The 22,164-nt window shown below is 43.4% G+C and overlaps 1 protein-coding gene across 15 annotated transcripts in view; it reads left to right on the forward strand.

Moving 5' to 3' along the window:
• Window positions 1-22,164, forward strand: part of TRIP12 (thyroid hormone receptor interactor 12) — a 103,611-nt gene that overhangs the window by 15,427 nt on the left and 66,020 nt on the right. Inside the window, exon 1 of one of the 15 annotated variants that reach the window (XM_063442291.1) lies at window positions 14,024-14,096. The exons of the other annotated variants lie outside the window; for them this stretch is intronic. The gene's annotated coding sequence lies outside the window, so the exon portion shown is untranslated. Of the gene's footprint in view, window positions 1-14,023; window positions 14,097-22,164 lie in introns of those variants that run through there. 15 annotated transcript variants of the gene reach the window in all.

Below are 22,164 nucleotides of genomic sequence, written 5' to 3' on the forward strand. Positions count from 1 at the left end.
TCCTCCGCTTGACCAGCTCTGACCAGCGGAGGAGCAAAGTGTGCTTCATTTCCGCTGGTCAGAGCAATTTTCCCATGATCCCTAGCTTTCCTCCCTGTTCCCACAATGCTTCCTGTCAGTATTGCCGAACGTCCTGTCACTTAGACAGAACGCCGGCAAAACTGCCGAATTGCATCCTAACAGAATGAGCACTGTTTCTCCATTGGTGTTAGGATGCAATTCGGTACTTTGTTCGGATCGGAATTTCATTCTAATGAATGAAACTCCGATCCTATTCATTGCTGTGGCTGCATCTTGCAGCCGCTTAGTAGATAACTCCCTAATTCCCACGGTATCAGGGAGCTATCTACTAAAAGGCTGAAAGACCTGAATTGGTCTTTCAGCCAAATGTACTAATACTAAGTAAAGATTACTTAGTATTAGTAAATAATATGCCCCTACTCGCTATACCGCGAGTAGGGGCATGTCTAGCAATAAACACCCCCCCTCCCCTGCGCGGGGGTTAAAGATTGGGGGGGGGGGGGGGGACACCTACTGTCTTCCCTCCTGGCCCCCACCCCTTCGCGGTGGGTGGGGGCCCTAATAAAACAATAAGGGGGGGGACCTACTGTCCTCCCCCCCGGCCCCCACCCCTGCGCGGTGGGTGGGGGCCCTAATAAAACAATAAGGGGGGGGGACCTACTGTCCTCCCCCCCGGCCCCCACCCCTGAGCGGTGGGTGGGGGCCCTAATAAAACAATAAGGGGGGGGACCTACTGTCCTCCCCCCCGGCCCCCACCCCTGAGCGGTGGGTGGGGGCCCTAATAAAACAATAAGGGGGGGGGGACCTATTGTCCTCCCCCCCGGCCCCCACCCCTGAGCGGTGGGTGGGGGCCCTAATAAAACAATAAGGGGGGGGACCTACTGTCCTCCCCCCCGGCCCCCACCCCTGAGCGGTGGGTGGGGGCCCTAATAAAACAATAAGGGGAGGGGCCTATTGTCCTCCCCCCGGCCCCCACCCCTGCGCGGTGGGTGGGGGCCCTAATAAAAACAATAAGGGGGGGGGGGGACCTACTGTCCTCCCCCCCGGCCCCCACCCCTGCGCGGTGGGTGGGGGCCCTAAATGAACCCCCCCCATCAAGGTGACTAGGGGTCCCAAGCCCCTAGTCACCCCCCCACCCAAAACATTCTATCCCCTACCTACCCCCCTCACCCTAATAATAGTGAGGGGGGAATAAAATAACTAACCTGTAAAAAAAATAAAAAATAAACTTACCATTTGACGTCTTCTTTTTTCTAAATTCTTCTTACTTCAGCCCCCCAAAAGGCCAAATAAAAATCCATAAACCCGAATCAGAGTGCTCTGTGTCATTTTACACAGCGTGGGAAAATTCAAAAGAACTTTCCCACGCTTTGTAAAATGACAGATCACTGTGATTGGATGGTTTTCAAACCATCCAATCACAGTGCTCTGTGTCATTTTACAAGCGTGGGAAAATTCCAAAGAACTTTCCCACGCTTGTAAAATGACACAGAGCACTCTGATTGGCTTAAACCAACCAATCATTGTGTTCTAAGCCTAATTGCAGGGCGGGGCAAGGCTTTATAAGCCTTGACCCGCCCTGCGGAGCTCAGTACGCGGCGTGCCCTCCATGGGTGAAGATGGATTAATTTTTGTTTGCGCTCGTTTTTTTTTTTTTTTTTGCGACGGGTTTATGGATTTTTATTTGGCCTTTTGGGGGGCTGAAGTAAGAAGAATTTAGAAAAGAGAAGACGTCAAATGGTAAGTTTATTTTTTATTTTTTTTACAGGTTAGTTATTTTATTCCCCCCTCACTATTTTTAGGGTGAGGGGGGTAGGTAGGGGATAGAATGTTTTGGGTGGGGGGGTGACTAGGGGCTTGGGACCCCTAGTCACCTTGATGGGGGGGGTTCATTTAGGGCCCCCACCCACCGCGCAAGGGTGGGGGCCAGGGGGGGAGGACAGTAGGTCCCCCCCTTATTGTTTTATTAGGGCCCCCACCCACCGCGCAGGGGTGGGGGCCAGGGGGGAGGACAGTAGGTCCCCCCCTTATTGTTTTATTAGGGCCCCCACCCACCGCGCAGGGGTGGGGGCCAGGGGGGGGAGGACAGTAGGTCCCCCCCCCTTATTGTTTTATTAGGGCCCCCACCCACCGCGCAGGGGTGGGGGCCGGGGGGGAGGACAATAGGTCCCCCCCCTTATTGTTTTATTAGGGCCCCCACCCACCGCGCAGGGGTGGGGGCCAGGGGGGGAGGACAATAGGTCCCCCCCCCTTATTGTTTTATTAGGGCCCCCACCCACCGCTCAGGGGTGGGGGCCGGGGGGGGAGGACAGAAGGTCCCCCCCCCTTATTGTTTTATTAGGGCCCCCACCCACCGCGCAGGGGTGGGGGCCAGGGGGGGGAGGACAATAGGTCCCCCCCCTTATTGTTTTATTAGGGCCCCCACCCACCGCTCAGGGGTGGGGGCCGGGGGGGAGGACAGAAGGTCCCCCCCTTATTGTTTTATTAGGGCCCCCACCCACCGCGCAGGGGTGGGGGCCGGGGGGGGGCCCCCCTGCTCACTGTTTAGTGGACATGCCCCTACTCGCGGTATAGCGAGTAGGGGTATTGGGGAGATTTTAATCTCCCTTGTGCTATTATGGGGGTCATATTGACCCCCATAGAGTGAGGGGGGGACATGGGGGGCTTAGGAAGTGGCGAGGAGCACTGCTCCCTGCCGCTTCTATAGTTACATATTACAAGGAGGGAGCTGCACGCCGGTAGCTCCCTCCTTGTAATAAACTGAACGAACAAACTAACACTGATACTCAGTGTTAGTTTGTTCGTCTGATGTTTCTATTCATTCATTCGTCTGTCTGATGAATGAATGAGTAGGTGAAATTCCCGTTCGCATGTCCAGGTGTTTCACTGGGCATGTGCGGAAATCTCACAGTCTGTCTAGTGTGGGTAGATGACGTGTCCCACAGGGACTTCACCTACCCACACAAAGATGGCGGCGCCCTGAATATATATCGGGGCAGAAGATAAAGAATAAAAAATAGGTAATGTGGGGGGCTTAGGGGCATTTGGGGGTGACTAGGGGGTCGATTGGATGTAGTGGAGGCGGGAGGGGGGTTAAAAAAAAAAACGGAATTCGGCATGACAGTGCCGCTTTAAGAAGAAAAAAAAAGTACTTTCTCTGTAATTAAAAGGCCCAAATTTGTTGGTGGCAAGAAACTCTAACTTGTTCTATGGACTTAATTTTGTCTGCACACCACAGCCACTCCATTATATGTAGCTTATTTCTGTAAAGCAAAGAGTAGTAGTGCTTCCAACGAGCATACTCTTGAGACTTGTGCCACATTTTGTTACAGTAGTTACAGACTGCCACTGGTACTTGTAACAATATACTACACAGACCTGGAGTTGATGATCTGCAGCAAATAACTTTACTGTGGGACACAAATCTAATTTATATATATATTTTTTTAATTCTTTATTTTGGCGTGCAACAAAAGAATTACATACAGGCTGGTAGAGCCACGACAGCATCTACAAGCTTAATATGGTCGAACAGTTGTATACATTGTCATGGCATGTGAGACAATTGCAATTTATTTATTTTTGTGAGTTAAAGAAACAGGCTTCAATATAGATTGTAGTATAAGACTTGAAAACCAACGTTAGGAAAAGATTAAATGTGTTGCTGTGTTAGTGTGCAGAGGTATGATGCCGAGGATGTCAGTGGGTAAGTAAGAGCTTTTGAACTAAAAATTTAACTGACAGCTTATTTATGGAGAGACCTAGTTCACGGACACCAGAGGCTAGCCTGTGGTAGGGCAACGCTTTGAGTATAACAGGCTGAGTGTGCTGCTGCTTAGCGCGTGTTCTTAGCTAAAGAGGTTGACCTTTTGCTGATACCAATGTGCTAGGCATGTGTCAATAAAGGGTACTATCCCTGCAGTTCCATTGATTGCTTTGGGTACCCAAATAGTAGGGTATGTGATACATGAGGCAGGGGCTCTGTGTAGGTCGTCTTAGTAGCTAAAGAAGACAAGTATAAAGTTTGGTAACACGAAAAATAACATAAGGATAAGGTAAGGTAATGCTGACTATGGGCCATGTGGTCTGTTCCTGCATTGTATTGCAGAAGAGTAGGATGAAGCCCCCCAGCAGTCCATGTTGGTTAGTCTATACCCCTTCTGGAGGCCCGTGACATGGCCCTAGGTGTGCTAGTAGTACTTGCAGCTATGTAAAACTGTGCACATTTTTAAGGTTATGATCGCTCGACACACATGTACATAAGCAAGCTTACTAAGAATATAATGAACATAATGCACATTAACGATTTCTGAGTGCATTGCCTTCGGTTACTGCATATTTGTAAATGGCTAAGCACACGTACACTGGAAAGGCTGAGCAGTATGTCAAAATAAGATTTATAATGTTAAACTAAAAGTTATAATAAGTTGCACGTAAGCTGATTATAAGCTGTTGCGTTAAACTCAATAATACCAACATTGAGCTTGTAACGTGAACAGGTTTGGTTAACTATGCAGCTTTGGTGCTATAAGGTAGGTAATGTAACTGTGGCTAAGACATAGATTAATATTTTAAAAGGCTATCAATTGCTTATGGTGTAAGCTAGCATACTTAATATATAACAAAACATATATGCTTTTATGCCGCTGAGTCAGCAGTCTTGATTCTGTGTCCCTGTTCAGTGACTTGTCTTGGCCTGCAGCCATATCCCAGAGTCAGAGATTTAGCCGATGCCCTTGCTAGGCTTCTGTATGACATGCGTGTATTGTCCATTTCGGTGAGCCATGTCCCGATTTATTGCTTTTGTGAGCCCCTCTTTCGGTGCCCTTAGGCCTGGTGCCTTTACGCTGGAAGTCAGCTCTGGTTGCACCTTGTGGGGTGTGCAGCCGCACATACCCTTTTGCTGCAGCGTTGACGGTACTGAGTTGGGTTCTGTTGCACCGGTTTTGAAAATCCGCACGTGGAGCTTGTGTGGTAATCCCAGGTTTGTGTGTAAGCAGGTAGGAACATGCGTGGAATAGACATGGCGCCCTTTCCCGCCTGGAGGACTACTGGAACCTGCGTTGCCGGACCGCCGCTTTGGAGGCTCGGGGTAGGCATCTGTATTGGCTGTGTCGTGCCGCCGGTCTGATCCATGAGGCCACTATTGTTTCCGCCTGGCGGTAGGTTGATCCTCGGCTGTGCAGTGTATCCCATAGCCTTTTGCAGAGCCAGTCAAGGTTTTTTTGTTGCGGTGTAAACGGCTTGGAGTGGGGGCTCCGTTCTTGAGGTCTGCGCCCTGCGGCCATTTTGGTAGAGCGTTGGTGGCTTGAAGACCCTGCATACTGTAGGGCTAGCTTGTCCGCTTTTCGGTCTGATCGCTTGGTCCATTGGGGACCGGGATATCCCCCACCGGTCCAAAGGGGGGGGTAGGCCGCTGTGCTGTCGCTTGAGGTTCCCGGCGCTGGGGGGAGCGGCCGTCTTCCCCCAGCCCCAGTAGGCCGCAGTTGCATCTTTGCTTTCCCAGCTCCGGCGGGCCCCGGGGTGATATCATTCTGTTTTGCGGTGCCCCCCAGACATGAGAGGGACACCCTTGAGGTTCCTTGGGCCATGTGGCCGCCGCTTTTTCCCCCTTTTCAGCCCGTCGAGCAGGAGCACATCAGACGCGTCTGCTTGTCTCGGTGTCCAGGCTCCACCCCCTATTTATGTTTTATGTAGCTGAATATTGCCTCACATAAGGACTTAATCTTCATTACAGGGTGTAATTGACATATTATGCTGGTTGTAAAATAACCATTTGTTGCCCTTCTGGTCAAATTCCATGAGTATGGCAAATGCCACAGCATTGAACTATATCTGCAAACCTGTATCTGGTTACATATCCACTAACCTAATGGCATCATTCATGGCTCTGGAAATTACTACCCAATAGTGGAAGAAATATGGTGGGTGTGTGTATGCAATTTAATTTTTTTGTCTTCTTTCAGTTGTTGTGGTTGTCTGAGCTCCAAATGCTGAATGATGTAGAATTAGTAAAGGAAACTAAAGATTTTGGTACATGATCTATGACTGACAAGGTTATGTGATGTACTGTGTGCTGCTGAACATTTCCTTTCACCAGCAATGACCTTCAATGATTGTCCAAGATTACTAGAAAATGTGGAACTTGCATGCCACTCAAACAACCTTGGTCTAAATTGGGTAATCTTTTTGTATGCAAATCTGCCTTAAAATGTTTCTCTATGCTTTACCGGTAAAAAGAGAAGCTTTCTAGTTAAAGCAATATAACCTATAGCTAATTTTATTTTTTGGGTGCGAGGGGGGTTTATTTTTATAAATATTCTTTGATTTTATTACTTGTCACATTTGAATCTACTAGTTGAAATAAAATTGTATAAAGGGACCAGTTTCTATAGCAACTATAAACAATGGCTTGTAGAGTGCTCTGTCTAGAGGGAATACAGTGATAATTTGCAGTTTACTAAACCCAAGCAACCTCATATACACATGCATTCTGAAGTGAACAGAGGGACCTTGTAGAATTAGAAGTGAGTAAGGAAGCAGAAAAAAATGGAACTAGCAGGATTGGTGAGCAGTAGTGTGTATTCATTTTTGAGTGTGTGTATTTTAAGGGACTCTCTATGCTCCCAGACCATTTCTTCCCAATGAATTGGTCTAGGTGCAATGTCCCTTTAGTTGTAACAGAGTAAAACTTGTCTATTTCAATCTGATTGTTTTAATGAGACCATTTGATTGGCACATTACCTGCCTGTTTTGCTGCCATGCACACTAGCTTTTCAATGCTTTCCTATGGGAAAGCATTGGATTGGCTGAGTTCATCAAGATTGATACTGTCAGGAGGCAGGGCCAGCTGCAGGAAGAGCAGAGCGGTGGGTGTCTAAATATATATATAATTTATTTATTTTTCTTGCTTGGCGATGGATGGATGTCACCTATTCTTTGACATCTGTATTCCAAACCTCCCACAGATCTAGATATATAGATAGATAGATTACCAGGTTCCTTTTGTGTAAGGAAAAGGTGTGGAGAACCATGAAATTTAACTGCAATCAAACACACATACTTCTCGCTGCAGCCAAACATCCTATCACAAGATCATCATTCCTGGTAATCTCTATTCCAATCAGATGTTTTGCGTAGTGAAACATTGAGGACCTGTGGCACATGAGTTGAAATCATTGTGCCCTTTCAATCAATGTTCTCTTCGAGATGCATTAGCCATCCTATATCCACGTCCTACATGATGATACTGAATGTGATGACATTTGAAAATGTAAAGGGTCTTAAAGGAATATTCCAAGTAAAATAAACACTTGTGTAGTGTCTATGGTACCTTCTCCTCTGTCATAGAAATCAAACCATTTAGTTAAGGTTTGACTCCTTACCTCCAGTAGTATGGATTTAAAAAAAAAAAAAAACACAAAATAGTTTGCAAATAAGTGATATCCTAAGCTCTGGAAGCTGTACAAATCTTTTAAAAGATTACTAAATTTAATAAACAATCCTGACTGTAAAATGTAGAGCTCAGTATCACATTAAGTAGATGTATTTTTTTTTTATTTGGGCTTGTATGGTGTCCTTGGACTGGCGGTGAAATAACAGAAACCAGATTACCAGAGGGGAAGGGGGGAGAGGGGGGTTCCACTACAAAATGAGTGCAGCCTCTCTAGTGAGCTCTAGTTAAATCCACCTGCCATATCTCTAAGTTATTTTAGTACTTGATTTATTTGTAGAAGTATAAATTAGACTACAGATTAACAGTTTTGCTAAAAGGGACACAAAAGGTGGATTGGGTAGCCTAAGGGACATGCTGTATTCATTATGGTACAACCTCTTGGCGCAGGTCTACACTGGTATCATTAAAGTCAAAGCTTGTACTAACTCATTAAAGGGACACTATAGTCACCTGAACAACTTTAGCTTAATGAAGCAGTTTTGGTGTATAGAATATGCCCCTGCATAATCCTCTGCCATTTAGGAGTTAAATCCCTTTGTTTATGAACCCTAGTCACACCTCCCTGCATGTGACTTGCACAGCCTTCCATAAACACTTCCTGTAAAGAGAGCCCTATTTAGGCTTTCCTTATTGCAAGTTCTATTTAATTAAGATTTTCTTATCCCCTGCTATGTTGATAGCTTGCTAGACCCTGCAAGAGCCTCCTGTATGTGATTAAAGTTCAATTTAGAGATTGAGATACAATTATTTAAGGTAAATTACATCTGTTTGAAAGTGAAACCAGTTTTTTTTTTTTTCCATGCAGGCTCTGTCAATCATAGCCAGGGGAGGTGTGGCTAGGGCTGCATAAACAGAAACAAAGTGATTTAACTCCTAAATGACAGTGAATTGAGTAGTGAAATTGCAGGTGAATGTTCTATACACTAAAACTGCTTTATTAAGCTAAAGTAATTTGTGTGACTACATTGTTCCTTTAAGATCTATTCTAGTTCATCCCATTTTGGATGGGATTCATTGTCTGAGAGCATCAGCCATAGCTTTGTCTATGAATTTTGTCTAAACACAGATACAGTAAATGTCACAATTACAGAAGTAGGAACGTCTATTTGAGAAACATCTGTCGAGGACTGCAGAACTGTGCCAGTGTGCTGTTGTGCCAATTCTGATTTTTTTTTTTTACTCTCATTTTGAAAGGTTGTGTGTGTGTATTTTTTTATTTTTAAATAATGTATAGTAATTTTCTGAGTGTTTCTAGATTAAAGGGACACTATATAGTCACTTAGATCAGTGGTCTGGGTGCAGTGTCCCCGTAGTCTAACCCTGCAATGTAAAACATTGCAGTTTTTGAGAAACTACAATTTTTACATTCAAGGTTAAGTCCTCCTCTAATGGCTGTCATACGGACAGCCACTAGAGGCGATTCCGCTGCACTAACAGAGTGAAACTCTGTCACATGATGTGGAAAATGGATAGGAAAGCATTGATTCAGTGCTTTCCTCTGGGAACGTTTGTGCGCGTGGTGGTCACTGCACAGTGCCTCTTTCATGACGTCATATTTAGTGTGTGTAATATTGTGCTTCACTGTCCCTTTAATACTGCAGAGGCTAGGAGTGCTTGTGGCTATCTGTTCTATTTATAACTGTGAGATCTCTGTTTATGTATTTATGCTCCACGTGTGAACTTGCATATGGGTCTGGTTTGATGCATTGGGCAATTTAATTTTTGCTAGACTGAGTTGCAGTATGTTAACTCCTACATCCGATAACCCTGAAAAAGCTTTGGAAGCTACTTGTAATCAGGCCTTTATCTGTAAGACAGTAATTCTGTATTGGGCAGCGGTGATGATCAACCATTACACTCCAGATATAAAGTGGTGAACTGGAGCACAGTTACAGGGTTAAAAATCTTATTTAGCCTTAGTGAATGTGCCATGGGCCCTCCAAGCTTGTTGTGGCGAGTAACATTTTGGGCTTGTCTAGTGTCATAAGACTTGACACTTTAACCCCTTAAGGACCACACTTCTGGAATAAAAGGGAATCATGACATGTCACACATGTCATGTGTCCTTAAGGGGTTAAGCCATGATGAGTGTCCAAAGTTTTGGCTTCCCTGGGCTGCATTTAGCACAGAGGAATTGTTTTGGGCCACACATAAAATCTATAATATAAATAATTTGTATAATAAAACATAAAAACCCATTCTCTTATGTTTACTAGGTAACTCCCTTATGTGTACCCTATATAATCGAGTATAAGACAAATTTTTTGGCCTTTTTTTTTTTTTTTTTTTTTTTTTTTTTTGAAAAAAACCAAAAACACTTTTCTTATACTCGGGTCAAGGTCTGTATTATGGCAACTTACATTGCCATAATACAGACCAGGACCGCCGGGCTCTTTACAAGCCCGGCGGTCCTGTTGGGGTCCGGCAGCAAGCTGTTACTTACCTTTGTGTCAGCTCCGTCCAGTTCAGCTCACAGTGTAAGTCTTGCGACACCTGCGGCCATCAGAGCGTTGCCACGGGTTACCGTGGCAACGCTCCGCGCGGCACGCAGACCGCGAGACTTACACTGTGAGCTGAACTGGGGAGCTGCTACAAAGGTAACAGCTTGCTCCGGCCCTCCCTCGCCCTGCACAGCCCATCCACTGGACCACCAGGGAATGTTACAGCCCCCCTCCCTGGCCAAGTAAGAAGCAGGGAGGGGGACAAAAAAAATTAAATATTTAAATAATTATATTAAAAAAATATAATAAAAATGCCCTCCCCCACCCAGTGTGTGTGTGTGTGTGTGTGTGTATATATATATATACACACTCTGCATTATATACACTGTAAATAAATATTCGATTAATGTAATTTTATTGGGATCTAATTTTATTTAGAAATTTACCAGTAGCTACTGCATTTCCTACCCTAGTCTTGTACTCGCGTCAATCATTTTTCACAGTTTATTTTATTTTTGTGGTAAAATTAGTGGCCTCGACTTATATTCGGGGTCGTCTTGTACTCGAGTATATACGGTAATTACCATATTTAAAGGGACACTATAGTCACCAGAACTAGAGCTTATTGAATTTGTTCTGGTTAGTAGAATCATTACCTTCAGGTTTTTTGCTGGAAGCCCTGTCTTTTCAGAGAAAATGCAGTGTTTACATTACCGCCTAGTGATAACTTCACTGGCCACTCCTTAGATCGGGCTTCCCCAAACTCCGTCCCTCCAGATGTTGCTGAACTACAACTCCCTTGATTCTATGAATGAAATAGATGGGCTGAGAATCATGGGAGTTGTAGTTCAGCAACATCTGGAGGGCCGGAGTTTGGGGAAGCCTGCCTTAGATGGTTGTTAGAGATCCTTCCTGGGTCATGGCTGCCTAAAATGCATTCAGACATTCAGTGTCTCCTCCCTCTGCATGTAGACACTGAACATATCACAGATATACACACAGAACCCCCACCACACACACAATCAATCACTGTCAAAACATACACAAAAATTACATTCATACACATTTATTACACCCACCCAGCCTCCTTACTTTGCTCTGGGATGGCTGGAATGGATCCTGTGTCCCTGGTGGCTAGCGGTTGCTGCTGGGCTGGGATCTCCCAATCAATCACCCGCGCCCAGTTGTGATACTGGGGATACAAAGCAACCCTGGAAAAAAAACATTGTAGGCCATCCCCATAAGTAATTGTGCCGTGTGTGTCTGTGTGTATACACATAGACAAGCTCACTCATTAGCAGGCACATACACACACATTCACTGACAAATTAACTGAAGCTTACTTGGCACTGAAGACTGTGGGAGCCATTTCTTGACCTTTTCCTGCTTGAGTCGTGGGCAGAGCTTGCAGCTGGGGGCGGGACTTGTGTGAGGGGGTGGAGCATAGACACGGCATTGCTGAGAATGGTGAAGGGAGTCATACAGTGCTTTATCTGGCCGCCAGCACCCTAAATGTGGCTGCAGCAGTCCCCAGCACCTAATTTAATAATCCCCTCAAACTGACACAGGCTTTGTCTGTGGGGGGAAATAAGTGTGTGTGTGTGTCTATCTGCCTGGGTGGGCTAATCCAGTCCCTCTCCACCTAGACTGCAACCGGGCTGTGGGTTAGACACCCCTGCTATAGGCCCAGCCGAGACAGTGGAGAGAGTGGAGAGAGTGTGGAAGTGACAGGGTTAATGACACCAGACCCCTGGTTACCTGTTGCTAGTCCCAGCAACCACTCAATTAACCCCTGCAATCCCTTCTACACTAACCCCCTAGTACACACTTTACTGCCACCACCAAGACTTTTAAACCCGGGCGTCTTAGGTTACCCCGCACACAGGAGAATTATAGAATCTCAGTTCTACTTTTACTGATCAAACGCATATAATTAACCCTTTTTGGTAACGTGTTTATCTGAGCTTTTCTTTGGAGGGTGAAGCTCTTAGAAAACAGACACAAGCTGATTAAGTAAACATTTAATCTGACAAAAAAGATTCACAGTGCTGAGTACAAAATACAGAAATAAATGACATACAGATAACAAATTGCAAAACAGTACATAAAATAAAATAGAAAACACAAGAAATTCCTTACATATATTTACCCCATATAGAATTCTTGTGGGAGTCTTAGATGGTATTGATCTCCTAGAAGTTACTGACAAAAGAAAAATGAATAACTGAACTCCCTGGATAGTCCAGCACCCTCATTATATATCTAAACTAGTTGTTTCTCAGTGGGCAGACCCCTGGGGGGGATCAGAGGGGGTTGGTCTTGGCAGTCTATTGCCCACTCTATGAAATTCCTTGTGTCCAGCTCTGGTGATGGCTATCTAGATGTTTTATGGTCTAGGCCTGGTGCAAGATCAAAGACCACAATAAATGTCATCCCAAGGTTTAAAAAAAAAACAAAAACAAAAAACAACTCTTAACATATATAAACACACATCAAGCAAGAACTCATGCTTTTGGCATGACACCTGCCTTAAAGGGACACTGCAGGCACCCAGACCACTTCTGCCCATTGGAGTGGTCTGGGTGCCAACTACCTGGGTCCCACTACCCATAACCCTGCAACTGTAATTATTGCAGTTTTTTTAATAAACTGCAATAATTACCTTGCAGGGTTAACTCCACCTCTAGTGGCTGCCTACTAGACTGCCACTAGAGGGCACTTCCGTGTCCCTAGCACAGGAAACTTGTGCTAGAGCTGTGTGAGGACCTCCAGCGTCGCTCATTTCCCCATAGGAAAGCATTGAAAAGCATTTTCAATGCTTTCCTATGGGGAGCTCTAATGTGCATGCGCGGCATTGCCGCACATGCGCATTAGGTCTCCCCGGCCCTTGTGCGGGATCAGTCTCTCCCACCGGCCGACGCAATCACTTGCTCATTTTGCAAAAAGTGCAGATTTCAATGGAAATTTAACACTTTTTTTTTTTTTTTTTTACAAATTAATCGGTTATGTCCCTCTGGCTTTCAAGCACACAACCGGTCTTGTTACTTCCTGGTTTGGTTAGCTTAGTGAAGCTAAACTCCAGAGACTACAGTTGCCCAGAGTACTGCCTTGCAAAGACTTCTCATTGAGTTGCATTGGGCAGTCTGTGATTGGACAGCAACAGACTGTCTGGGTGGGTTTAGATGGGGCGGGGTTGCAAATGCAGCTGACGAGTGATCTGCAGATGTAGAAAGCGACTTTAGATCTAGCCCTAATGAAAAATGCATTGGATACATGCAACTCTTAATTTGGGGCATTTATACTAAACAGTTTTTTTTAATATATTTTATATTTGGGCACTGGAGGAATTCTGCACTTGTGTTGATGGCTCCATTGAGAATGCTATAACATGCCTCCCACACTAGGAATATAAACATGTATTCCTAATACTACAGTGTCTCCTCACTATTATTTTAGATGGCCCCTTAACTTAAATTTAAAGGGAAAATGTTTATTTTTATGTTGGCACTGAGACGGAATTTGTCCTGCTGCCCTCTCCTACCATGTCGTCATCCAGTGCTTGTCATAGAGAAGCGCATGCTACAAATGGCAGTGTTTTACATTGCAGGGCTAAAACGCCAGACACTACACACAGGATGCTGAATTCAGTTTAATGGAGAAGGAAAAGCAGAACAAAGTCAATTTTTAAATGTTTTAAAAAAAAAAAGTGTAAATATATTTTTATTAATTGTGCTGTGACATAAAGTTAGTTTGTATGGCAACTTAGTGTCCTAGTTTAACCCCTTAAGGACCAAACTTCTCGAATAATAGGGAATCATGATATGTCACACATGTCATGTGTCCTTAAGGGGTTAAACCAGTCCTGCTTTGCTGACTGTGTAGCATGTGTCTGAGGAAGCTCAGATGAGTCAGCTTGGCAAGGGAAAGTGGGATTGTTTAGTGACTGCAAAATTCTGGTGACGTAGGATTTGATTTTTTTTTTTTTTTGTGTGTGTGATACTCTTGATAGGAAGGAGTCTGTGTCATTCTGAGTAAGCTCAACATAGTGGGTGTTTTAGGCTCTGCCTATTTTCATAGCAAAAACTTCCTCCTGTGCGACTTTATTCTACACGTTCACAGGAGCCTCTTTTTACAGGATGCTGCACCCTTTTCCTCACTTCCAAAGCTGCGTAGAAAGGGTAATTTTTCTTATAAATTTTGTTTATCCGTGAAGGAGATGTTCGTGTTTCAAGTTTTTACTGGGCAGAAAATGATATCCTAGAAGTGAAGTGATTTCTGGGGCAGAGCCTAATACCTGCTGAAAGGAGGCCTTGTGTAGGGAGGAGGATTGGGTTAAAGGTCAGCTGTATTTATGTTCAGATTTTGTACGTTGTATACTATAAGGTACCAGTTCTCTCAAATGGCTAGTGGACATATTTCTCTGTAAATGTTATTTATTCAGTGTTTGTGTACATTTTGTTTTCTTTAGTTTTCAGAAGTGGATATTGTTTTAGTTTACCTGCATTTGGTTATTCCCAGTTTATTCCATTTGTTTAAATGCTCGGTGCAGAATCTGCCCATATTAAAACTTTATTGTCATTTGCAGGTCAGCTCTATTTTGTTTAACTTTGTAAGAGCAAAGGATAATCCATGTTGTCCTCTCTCTAATCTGAAAATGTAATCCCTTTTTTTTCATGATCAAATGGGGGGGGGAAATAAAACTTTTTTTTTCCCCCGCTAGTTTGATACAGGCATTAAACTGCTGCCACTAAACATTCTTCCTCAAACACTGGCATTAAGAGTTAAACGGTGGGAAATCCCATTGTCTTGGCAAAGGTTCCCTCCCATCATATTTTTACACATCCGTGTTTGGATTAATATTACTCTTGTGTACAAATTTTAATAATAATGGTAATAAAATGGCTGCAGGAGAAAAAAAACACTATTGTTTTTCTTGGAACTTATTTTTGTGGTTCGTTGATCGCTCTCTGCTGGTGGCTATAACTTTTCTAGTTGGCTTGCCACATATGCTTTGGCAGGCATTGTCTGACACATTTCCAAGTGAGTGCCACAGTAACAAGTATAACAGGCTGGTCTGGAATGCATTACTTTATCACCAGTGGAAAGTTAATGGGTACGATCCACAAAACCTTAAAATAGTATATGCTGTACGTCAGCAAGTGTAACAAACAGATCACAATGTAAATATACCAATCCTAGCTTTTAGTCATGGCACCCAAATGTGACATTTTAAAGAGAAAAACACCTTGTTCTTGATGTAATAGGAGTACATTTTTAGTACTGTAACCCTATTCTGTGTACCACAGTATTCTGATATAAATATTTAATTGTTATGGGTGGGAAGAAAGAATTCTTGTTAATTTTGCTGTTTAGCAAAATGTATGTCTCTAACATACTCTCCATCACAGACTCCTAGATACTCACACACTCTACTACTACTGCTAAAGGGACACTCCAGGCACCCAGACTACTTCTGCCCGTTGGAGTGGTCTGGGTGCCAACTCCCACTACTCCTAACCCTGCAAGTGTAATTATTGCAGTTTTCTATAAACTGCAATAATTACCTTGCAGGGTTAACTACATCCTCTAGTGGCTGTCTGCTATAATCCAGGGAGTTCGCTCTAGTGGCTGTCTAGTAAAGATTTCCTTTGCTAGAGAGTCGCTGGACGTCCTCACGCTATGTGAGAACCTCCAGCGTCGCTCATTTCCCCATAGGAAAGCATTGAAATAATTTTTCAATGCTTTCCTATGGGGAGCGCAAATGCGCATGCGCATTAGGTCTCCCCGGCCGGTGGGCGGGATCAGTCTCGCCCACTGGCCGACGGAGACAGTAGGAGGAGCGGCGTGGAGGAGACGGTGACGAGGGACATCGTCGCTGCCTCAGGTAAGTGACTGACTGAAGGGGTTTTCATCTCTATATATCTCTATATCTCTCTATATCTCTAGATCTCTATCTCTAGATCTCTAGATCTCTCTCTAGATCTCTAGATCTCTCTCTAGATCTCTAGATCTCTCTATATCTCTAGATCTCTCTCTATATCTCTAGATCTCTCTCTTTATCTCTAGATCTCTCTCTATATCTCTAGATCTCTCTCTATATCTCTAGATCTCTCTCTAGATCTCTAGATCTCTCTCTAGATCTCTAGATCTCTCTCTAGATCTCTAGATCTCTCTCTAGATCTCTAGATCTCTCTCTAGATCTCTAGATCTCTCTCTAGATCTCTAGATCTCTCTCTAGATCTCTAGATCTCTCTCTAGATCTCTAGATCTCTCTCTAGATCTCTAGATCTCTCTCTAGATCTCTAGATCTCTCTCTAGATCTCTAGATCTCTCTCTAGATCTCTAGATCTCTCTCTAGATCTCTAGATCTCTCTCTAGATCTCTAGATCTCTCTCTAGATCTCTAGATCTCTCTCTAGATCTCTAGATCTCTCTCTAGATCTCTCTCTAGATCTCTAGATCTCTCTCTAGATCTCTCTCTAGATCTCTAGATCTCTAGATCTCTAGATCTCTAGATCTCTAGATCTCTAGATCTCTAGATCTCTAGATCTCTCTCTAGATCTCTAGATCTCTCTCTAGATCTCTAGATCTCTCTCTAGATCTCTAGATCTCTCTCTAGATCTCTAGATCTCTCTCTAGATCTCTAGATCTCTCTCTAGATCTCTATCTATCGTACAGTTTAAATCCAATAATTAATTACACGCTGTTTTGTTTAATGGATACTTTTATACATACACAGGCTCATGCACAATCCTATTGCCACACTTTTTGTTTTCTTCTACTTCTCAACCGGAAGGTTTAGCTTTTGGTCTAGTGCTCAGAGAAAAGTCTTCCAGTACCTAGGTTTTTATAGAGTTTATACACACATATAAAAAGGTGGAGCTCCTAGAAATATGGTACAGTCAATAATCTGTAAAACAAAATTATACAGGCAATAGTGCAACACTGTAAATAAGAATTAAGAATGTATAAGATGAGATATAACTCACAAGCCTGGAGTCATACCCTCAAACGACTCAGGTGGTATGCGCTTCTGGACCATTCAAGGATGTGTGTGTATCTTTATGTTAAAAGTAATTTGAAAGTTTATCTAAAAATATTAAATAGCCTCAGTCATGAAACCTGGATAAAATTATTATTTTTTTATATCATCATCCTTGTATTTTACTGCAATGAAACACCCCCATATTTCATCAATGTCCCATGAGCTCAACAATACCACCATGTGCAGGTTTTATGGGTTCTTTGGAAGTTACAGTTCTATATAGGGCCTGCTCATTTCACTCTTCATACACTGAAAATTGTCATTGATTTTCTATATCCCTTTTGAGGTGGTATGGCTGCCTTGGAAATAAAATGTCCTCTTCTGGCAAACCATATAAATAAAACTAAAAAAGTAGACTGCACAGGGTATTCAAAATTTTCAATTCTTTTAATTTTTATTATATTTTAGCCACTTTGTAAAAGTTTTATAAAGTCAGGGGATCCACAAGCTGGAATAGTCTGCATAACAGGACAATAATTTGACAAAGGCTGCTGACTGAGTTATCAGGGCAAGCTGAGGTCAGGAATCCAGAGTTACATAGTTATTGACTTAATATTTTAACTATGATGGTCTTCTTAAAAGCAGTCAAAAAAACATAGGTCAGGTAGAAGAGCAATAGTAGCAGTAGAGACTAACTCCTCGTTTTTTGTAACAGTCTACAGTTTTTCTGGGGTGACATTTTGTGGGTGGAATTCTCCAAGGAAAGTCCCTGTCACAAAGTCTCTAAACATCTTTGCATTCAAAGGTTGGAAGGATTAGAGGTCTGTCTAAAGAAAATATCTGATAAAAGCACACATTGATTGTGGACTCCAGTTTTTTTTTTTTTTTTAGTTCTACTCAACAATGCACTTTGGTGTTTTTAGTTTTCTGCATCACTTCTACTGACTGAAACTGCCTCTGTACTTTAATCATGAAGTGTGGACAGTATGTACATGTTTTCATTTTTTGATCTGTATACCAAACGGCCAGCGCTTTGTCATGGCACAAATCAATTTTTGCGCCTTTACAGATTTTACTACACATCTGCTTCTGGTGGCAACTTTTTTTTAAAATTTATTTTTATTTATTTTTCTCCGACAATCTATGGTGTGTACATTTTTAAATCTATGCCAATTCAATAAATGTCTACCCATAAATGAGGACTTTTGTTCACCAAGGAAAGGACCCACACAGTTCTGCTGTTTGTACCCACATACCGCCCACATACCGTATATAGTAGAGTATAAGCCGACCCGAAAATAAGCTGAGGCCCCTAATTTTACCCAAAAAAACTGGGAAAACTTATTGACTCGAGTATAAGACTAGGGTGGGAAATGCAGCAGCTACTGGTAAATTTCTAAATAAAATTAGATCCTAAAAAAAATTATATTAATTGAATATTTATTTACAGTGTGTATATAATGAATGCAGTGTGTGTTTGTGTATGTGTTGCAGAGCCTTGGTGGGGGGTGGGCATTTTTATTATTTTTTAATTTTTTTTTGGTTATATTTTTAAAATATTTTATTTATATATTTTTTTTCGGCCCCCCTCCCTGCTTGATGCATGGCAGGGAGGGGGGCTCTTACTTCCTGGTGGACCAGTGGCATTGGCAGTTCAGTGGAGGGGGGCTGGCAGAGATCGTTTACTTACCTCTCCTGTCAGCTCCCTTCTCCTCCGCGCCGGTCCGGTCAGCTCCCAGTGTAAGTCTCGCGGCCGCGCTATGACCCCGCGGCTCTCGCAAGACTTACACGGGGAGCTGACCGGACCGGCGCGGAGGAGAAGGGAGCTGACAGGAGCTGCAGGAGAGGTAAGTAAACGCTTCCTGCCGGCCCCCCTCCTACACAGCCCCCTGTCTGTATTATGGCAATGTAAGTTGCCATAATACAGACATTGACTCGAGTATAAGTCAAGTTTGGGGTTTTTCAGCACAAAAAATGTGCCGAAAAACTCGACTTATACTCTAGTATATACGGTAATCAAGGCAGTCTGGTGGATCCTTCATAAATGAGAAATTCCTCTAGAATAGCTAGTATTATAATTTTGAAAATGTAATTCCATAGTAAGGTCCTGTAGATGGAATATATTTATTGAAAAGCAGCCTTCCCTTGGGTTTCTTAAGGAATTCTTTCATACAGGTGTTCTGGTCAGGGTGTAGTTTTCATAAATGTTTTCGGTGGCCTAATTTTGAACAGCCTGTCATACATGGGGACATTTCTAGGATGACACTGGTTGTTGGGGCCTGAGAGTGGTCTCTTATCATATCTTTAATCATTAAATTCTTCGATATGCAGTCTGTTCTGAACAAATGCGAGAAGTAACTATTTTCAAATCTCTTTTTCTTCAAATCTGTATAAATTTATGAAAACGGCCAGCACAATGTAGACAGGGAATTTGATGCATCTTAAAAGAGCAAAAGCACTCCCAGCATGACCGCATACTTCATGTTAGTCCTCAGGGCAAAAGCACTGTAAAGTATATAACAACTTTATTTTGAAACCTGTTGACACTTTATTAATAAGATTTTAATGCACGGCTGCTTTTTGAGCAATATATCTGTAGCGGAATGCAGTAAGCCTGTCCTATAATTTACCTGTGTAACTCTATTCGTGCTTTGTATTCATGTCTTTATGTATGATTTCGGATGTGGGTTCGGTAGTTCCATGAGAATGAAACTACCGAACCATTAGACCACCCCAATGAGAAGTGTGCGCCTCGTTAGGCGTTCACACTTCTCACAGAAACCGCAACTTGAATCTTAATTGCTGATGCCTGGGTGGCCGCTGTTTGGTATACGAACCACGTGCGGCGGCCATCTTACGCATCAAAATCTCAGCGATGTTTGGTCGTCGAGTGTCTGGAACTCAAATCGGACACTCAAACAACCGAACACCGCTGAGACCTCCAGAGCTCCGTAACTACCGAACGGAGGGACCTAACAAAGCCCCATTCGGTAGAAACCAAGTACCGAACGAGGGAACTGTAATGCAGGGGGATTTAAGTGTGGATGGCTAAGATTATTGTATATTTCACCTGCCGAACGGAGACCGGACGCAGGGCCCAAACATATGGAACCCTTTTCGGCTACCACCTCGTGTGCGTTCAATCAAACTTCACCCTCCACCCAACTACCGAACCCCTGGTCCGATCTGGGTGAATTTTGGATATATTGTTCAGCCAGATCAGGGCTACCGAGCGGTACCCTAATATTAATGTTATGTGCTAGTTTAGGGGTACATCCATGTTTGGGGTAAAATACTGTAAGTTAAGGGGATTATGAGTCGCCCTGAGGGGAGGAGATGTGTGGGAGGGAACATTTACAGTATTGGTTACTGTCCTAATTGATGTAAATCCCTCCCTTGCATGGGAGCATGCTTTAAAAGGAACCCTGGAATAAAGATTGTGAGTTCTGCGCCTGAAACTGTGTGTCGTCCAGTTATTGGGATTGCTGCTGGGATATTGCGGTGTTATTTTACCTGCTGGAAACTCTGCTTGTGGATTTACTATTGCCTTGTTCCTGAGCCTCACTGGGATCTCAAGTGGAGAATAGCTGTGGGATATCAGCTCTCCGCTACAATATCTTTTTAAAAATGTGTGTATGCTGAAATCTATTTATTTTTTTACTGCAATTGTCACAATTTGTTTCGTTGTTTTCTCGGGTTGTTGGGTGGGTGGGTGAGAATAATATATATATATATATATATATATATATATATATATATATATATATATATATATATATATATATATATATATATATATATATATATATATATATATATATATATTCTCTTTTTGACTGTATTTTTTTTATTTTTTTTTAGTTCTTTATTTTGGGTGTGCACAGAATAAACAGGCAGCCGGTATGCGCCACAACAGCGGCATCCAGTAAAATCGGTAAACATAGGTAATACAGGTCATGGCATACGGTATACAGGCACATTTTTTATAGTTATTATAGTTTTACGATAGTTTAGGTTGGCGTTTTGTTTTCAAGGTGGTAGCATAATGTACATTCCATGCAGGAATAGGTAGGAGAGGGACCAAAGAGAAAAAACATGGCTCGAGCAGTAAACGTACATATAAGAGCATTTGAACAGTTGAGTTATTAGCATTAAATCACGCTTGTTGCCTATGCAGTAAGAGACTGGGAATTCGTATATTTTTAACGAATAAGTTTTTTTATAAGTTTAACTAGCCTAGACAACTAGAGTGTTAGAGTGAGTGCAAACAAAACATGTGAGAGCACCCGATGGCCAACAGCTATAGCCTAGACACCCCATGATATATAAGTCTGCTCACTGTTACAGCAGAGCAGACAACGCTTATGATTGAACAAGATCACATTAATAGGAGAGGTGGTTGCCATCTGGTCAGGTCTGACTGCTATTCCGGACCTTAACTGAGTCATTTAAACAAGCAATTCTATAAGGTGGAACGTATTGAACACTAACAGATTATTTGTGAACATTATAGATCTGCATACTCATCAGTATCCTGGTGTAGTGGGTTAGGATCAGTGTAAGCACTAGTCTTCAGTGTTACACAAATTATAAGCAAGTTGCTTTTAACATAGGACAAAGTCCCCAGTGACTGCAGGTTCGTAGTTGCGTGGCCACAGGTCGGGTCACCGTGTATCAGTGGGGATCATCCTACTCCTGCGGTCTGTATTGGTACGGCCCAGCCCGGAAAGTCTCTTGGGATCCCTTCCTCTGCTGGCTGAAAGTGGGCTCTTTGCCGGTTTAGTCCGCCGGGCCATGGCCCTGGAGCTTTGTGGTCTGCTCTGAAAGCTGCACCGATGTCGCTAGTGTGCTTCAGGGGGTAGTTCACTCTATAACCCCGCGTGATGGTTTGCGGCAGGTTCCAACTACTCAGTTTTCGGCCCTCCGGTTTATGCCAGGTTTGAGTGAGGGCTGTGATCTTGCTGTGCTGGCATCCGGCTTGGTTGTGAGTGGTGGTCTTCCCCGAACAGGCTGTGGCACGTAAGTTGCCATGTTCAGCGGTTGCCGGTGCTGCTATGCAGTGGTTGAATTGGGTCTGTTTGGTGGACCCGCTCAGCGAAGCGTGAGTTTAAGAGTGGGTGCCTGCAGAGCTTGTTCTCGTTTCCCACCATCTGGGTCGCCAGTCCGTTCTCCGTCTGCGGGCTGCTCTGGGGACCCGGTCTGGGTAGCTGCACAAGCGGCGCCGGGTGGCTGGACGAATCCATGCCGCCAACCCCTTCATAA

The sequence above is a fragment of the Pelobates fuscus genome, chromosome 2 (genome assembly GCF_036172605.1).
Source record: "Pelobates fuscus isolate aPelFus1 chromosome 2, aPelFus1.pri, whole genome shotgun sequence".
Lineage (NCBI taxonomy): Eukaryota > Metazoa > Chordata > Amphibia > Anura > Pelobatidae > Pelobates > Pelobates fuscus.